This window comes from Sceloporus occidentalis, unplaced genomic scaffold (genome assembly GCF_023333645.1).
Source record: "Sceloporus occidentalis isolate IW3139 unplaced genomic scaffold, rSceOcc1.0.p SCAF_324, whole genome shotgun sequence".
Taxonomy (NCBI): Eukaryota; Metazoa; Chordata; class Lepidosauria; order Squamata; family Phrynosomatidae; genus Sceloporus; species Sceloporus occidentalis.
In genome coordinates, this window is record NW_028317304.1 from 460,464 (window position 1) to 466,058 (window position 5,595).

Genomic DNA, 5,595 nt, shown 5'->3' on the forward strand with positions numbered 1-5,595 from the left:
CTACTTTGAACCTTAACCACATTTTCTGAGAATGCTGCAAAAAATGCCTGTATAGACTTAGATAAAGCAACATTTTGTAAGTACTGGCAACTGATCCAGAAAACCTGTTAGAGGGAGAGATAACTCATCTACGCCAGACGAGTTGTTTTTTTCCTCAGAAATCTCATGGTACTGCCATAACCACAAGGGATTCTGGGTAGGTGCATGCAAATAAGGTCAAATATAATCACCTTTTGTCTTTATATCCACTTTATACATGGATCCCTTGAAAGTAATTGCCCGCTGTACAAGACAGCCTTTAGATAAAACTTGGGTAAAAGGTGCAGTAGCCAGACCACCGCTCATGGACAGCTGCTTCATTCTTCATGGAACTTGTTAGCATGAGGTTGTAATACTGGCTTAATACCCACCATTACGTAAGTTATGGTGGGTAAAGGTGATGGGAAAACCCTTCCACTTAAAATTAAGGGGGTAGTGGAAGCATTATTAAACACTCATCTACAGAATAAGTGTTTAATAGTTTAAGCAGATGTAGGTGGTTTTGCAATTCATTTTTGTTAGTTTTGTTAGGGAACGCCCTTGATTTTGAGATTCGTACGAATGTATCAAACAGTCAATTTTCATTAAAAACATGTTTGTAGGAATCTGATTGCACAAGTCTAGTGTGCAGGGATCTGGACCTGGTTGTTAATTGTGACGTTATTCAGATCTCTAGATCTGCTGCTTGTGACCCTACTTTACTTCAGCATTACCTACAACAGGATAGGAGTAGGAGGTATGAGATGAGGTTTGTGCCATCTTTAAGTAAGGATGAGAGAAGATATGTTGGGTTTGGTTATTTTTTATATATTTAACTCTTTTATTTATTTTATTTTGTCTACACTCTCTTATATTACCTTGGACTTTTCTCAAACGCAGGGAATGTTGTCTGGTCAGAAAACTTTAATGAAGCTTTAAAGGAATAACAAGAACGGCCAGAATATACCCAGGGTGAGTGAGGGGGCAAAGAGCTTGAACCAAAAGCAACAGGCATGTAAAGACTATGGCAGACTAAAATCAAACTTTGTACAAATCCAAATGCACAAGTTGAATTACTTTTTTAGTTTTTGAAAGAAAAAAATCTTTAGGCCCCTTTTAATTTCTTCATTCCGTAGACTGTATATAACAGGGTTCAACAACGGGATTACAACAGTGTAACACACGGAAATCACTTTCTGTAATGCCGAATATTGTCCTTTAGATGGAACCATATAGTTAAACACCAACGTCCCATAATACATACAGACCGAAGTCAGGTGGGAGCTGCAGGTGGAGAAGGCTTTTTGTTTCCCAGCTGAGGTGGAGATCTGGAGGATGGCGGCAATGATGTTAATAGATAGATAGTTATAGATATTATAGTTAAGGGTAGAAATGCCAGCGGGATAGAATTTATAGTAATTATTATTTCACTAGTCGATGTGTCTGAACAGGAAAGTCTGAGAAGTGGAAGAAGGTCACAATATAAATAGGTCATTGTATTTGACCCACAAAAGGTCATCTTGTGCAAAAGAACGATCTGTGATAAGGAAATAAGTATTCCGCATTTCCAAATTAAAGATGCCCCCTTCCTCCATTCGGGAGAGAAAATGTGCCCGGAAGCTCCGCCATTTTGCAGAGGTTCACCGGGAGGTCATGTCCTATTGTCCACGGAGAAGCAGTCAAAGAAAGATAACATTTTGCAGAAAAAAGCAGACAGAACAACAAGATTCAAGGTAAGAAGCAGAGCTGCATGGCACAGAGACAGGGAAACTGTCGATGTAGAAGATAGAGACTTACAGTGTAGGGATTGTGAGAGAGTGCAAGAGAGAGTGAATGAAAGCATGTGAGAGAGTGAATGAGAGAGTTAGTGTGTGAGTGAGTGTGAATGCAGATGGAAATTTGGAGCTCTTTGCTTAGTTTTCATTTGTTTCCTCGTCTTACTGTCTATGAATGATGGTACTGTTTAATGTATCATGGTTAACAAATGGTTAATTTCAGTTATCCCAGGTACGTGACAGAGACCAGTAAAAGCAAGCAAATAGCAACCATGGTAGAGTAACCTGACTTAAATGTCACTAGAGCAACATACCTCCCAACTTCTACCCCTGGAGAATGGATTTGCTACAAAAGGAGCTCGGTAGGCAGAGTGTCACTCAAACTGGGAATGATAGTGTGCTTGTGGATTATTCTGCGCATTTCCAGTATGCATTATTTGATGAAAAGCGGGACAGAAGTAGAGTTTGGTGAGGTAGAGTGGCAAAATCGGGACTGTCCTGCACAAAGCAGAACAGTTCGGTGGCATAGAACAATCGCCTGGTCAACTCAGGGCAAATAAAGAAAGTATTTGTGTCCCTAGAAATCTCAGCTACAGTAGTCATGTGTTATAAACGGTACGAGGACGTCAACTCCAGACAGCAAAGTGTGGTGGTGAGATAAGAAGAGAACTGAGAGGGGAGAAGGGAGCAAAGGCTTTCCGCAGATCCTATTAACAATAAAAAAGGCCTGTTTGGGTCAGTCTACAGAACTATTGTGTTTACTGATACACTTCTACAAGCGTTCCTTTCTACCGATGCATGTCTCTATATATACCCTCTTAATATAGGTTATTGGGGGGGGTATTTTGGACCTAGAGTACTTCATAGTTTGTACGTTCTACAAGATATCTTCTCTGCTTTCCCTTCCTCCTTGCCCAGCAGTTCCATTTCATCCCTTGCATCTTCTTGTTCTTTTGTCTTCTTTCTTCGTTCACTTCCCGGTGGACATGGTCTCTCAGTGAACTACTGCAAAAGTGACAGTGTTTAAACCTTATTAACCTATGTTTAAGATGATACCAAAAATCTAATTAGTCAGCTGTTTTGTGCCATAATCATCTCCAAAAGAGGTCATATCGTCATAACCTTTAAGTCACCACTGTTACAGGGTCACCGTACCCAAGGCTGGGTACCCCTGTTTGAGGGCTGAGGAATCACCAGTCAGTCCCTCATACGGATCGCACTCAGCTATCCACGGATCATCCAGACCACCATTCGTAGTAAACCAAGAAGAACTCTCTTTATTACAAACACACAGAACTTATATACAATCTCAATGCAATGTGTACCGAACCCAACCCCCAATCCCATCACTCACATCCCATCACAAATCCCATCAGCCACATCCCATCACAAATCCCATCAGTATACAGGGGATGTATCAGGTGAGGGGATTACAGAATACAATGGGTTCCCCCACCTGTGTTATCCCCCCTGTAGTGCGGGTGCCGTCTGGGCAGACAGGGCTGTGCTGGCTGATTAAGAGCCCCAGCCAGATTATAGGATCGTCTCTTTGAAGGCTGGGGCTGAATCCACATCAGTCTCTGGGCCGGTTACACAATAAACACAATATAATATATTACCGGGTCACGGTATACAGAACCGGACACAAAAGTGCTCCGTGACCCGGCTAAACTTCATATGACATATGAGCCAGCTAGCCTGGCCCTGTCACAGATCTCCCCCTTGACCAACGGTCCGGCAGACCAGGCAGATCCACACGGGTCTGCTGCAGGCTGTCCGAGTGGACAAAGTTCAAATGTGCAGGCCTTAGTTCATGGCCCCCTTTGTCAGAATCATCCATTGAAGGTGGGCCAGGGCCCTGGTTGCCCAAAAGGATAGTCAGTAGTCCTCTGTGAATTGGAGGACGGTCCCAGCTCAGCCGGGGGCACATGGCTATCCCCCTCACCGGGGTAACAGGGGCACGTGGGGACTCTTGCTCCCTAGTCTTGGGAACTGAGTCTGGGGCAGCTGCCAGGCCAGGGTGGTTGCATGGAAGAAAAACCCTGCTGATCGGGCCGGGGGCACTCGGGGAACCAGGGAAACACGTAGAGGTAGTAAGCGAGGCCTCTACCGGGACACTGGAGTGACCTAGGGGACACTCTGGGACAGGAACAGCTGCCCTTACAGGGTTATTGGGCGAGCTAAGCAGCTCTGCGGGGTACTCAGGGGACCCAGGGGAATACTCCGGGGCAGGGACAGGTGCCAATACTGGACCACCGGGAGGGTTAAGCAGACCCTCGATCTTCCTCTCTGGGACAGGTGCCTCTGCCTGGGCACGGGGAGAGTCAGAGGAACACTCTGGGACAGTGACCTGGGCTTCTAGGAGGACACTTGGGGAACCAGGGATCACTTCGGAGAACACAGGGATAGGAACCAGGGCCTGCGCCAGGCTACTGAGAGGACCCAGGGAACTCGGCAGCCCCTCTGGCGTCCTCGCTAGGTTAGGGAATGGTGCCTCTACCGGGTCACTGGGGACTTCAGTGGGAACCTCTGGGGCAGTGACCCGGGCTTCTCCCAGGACACTCGGGAAATCAGGGGGACAGTCTGGGGCACTGGCTTCTACGGGCATAGCTAGGGGTTTGGTGAGGGGAATTGTGCCACTTACTCGGGCGGTGGGGACAGTCATCTCTTCTGCCGGGGTAGAGCAGCCAGGGTTGTTGGTGAGGACTTGGGTCGGAGCTTTTGGCTTCCTCCTCCGCTTCTTCTTGCTGGCGAGGACCTCAGTTCTTCTCGCCAGGGCAGGGGCCGCGGAGTAGGTGAAGAGGACCTCGGTCCCACTCCTGCAAGTTGTAGTACCATGCTCCCAGTCTCCTTGTAACTCCTGAAGCTCCACTCTCCGCAGCAATTCTTTATAGTCCCTCTCGAGCTGCCATTCCTCTTGGACCAGGCAATCCATAACAGCCTCCAGCTCGGGGGGAATAGCATAAACCAGGACTTCTGCACGGTTGTCCCAGATTGAATCCCTGCGGTACTGGCTGGGGCTTCCGAAGGACGAGTCAAATTGGAAGGCATCATATATCAGTCCTGGGTCGATGGGGCAATACAGCATCAGAGGGTCGCTGTGGTCTTCACCTGCTAACTGCTGGGAGAATCCCTGGTAGCGGCTCTGGAGGTCGAGCTCTGCATATATGAGACCCCTCAATTCTTCTTCCCACTCCGGCAACGGGTTCTCCCCCAGGAGTGGAACTCTTATATCCCACATTGTCCAGTACTGTGCCCAGTATGTTTCAAAGTGGGGATGGGAGAAATCATCCCTCCAGTCTGCAGGCGCAGACTCTAACTGCCATTGCTGGTGTTCCAGCTCACACACCTTGGCTGTAACCCGGTCTGTCTCACCCTCTGGTTCTCGGAAGGGTTGGATATCCTGGTATGATATTTTGGGGGTCTGTTCCCCTAGTCTGGGAGATACAGACCCACTCTGGCTCAGTTCCTGGTGACACATTTTAATCACCGCCGTCACTTGCTCCGATGTAGCCCCTCCTGGGTACAGGGATAGGTGCCATAGAATGTTCTTTTGTAGAGCACTCAGTCCGAGGCTCTCCTCTGGGGCATCCTGGTCCCGGTCCATCTCTCTGCAGTCCGCAATCAGAGTAGCCTTTCCTTTGCTACAAACCTCCAGGAGCTCTCTTGGTGTCTCTCGTCTGCAATCCCAGTTGGTGGTTTGGATTTCACCCAAGTCGTGGGATTCTTCCCACCGCTGCCAACCAATGTTACAGGGTCACCGTACCCAAGGCTGGGTACCCCTGTTTGAGGGCTGAGGAAT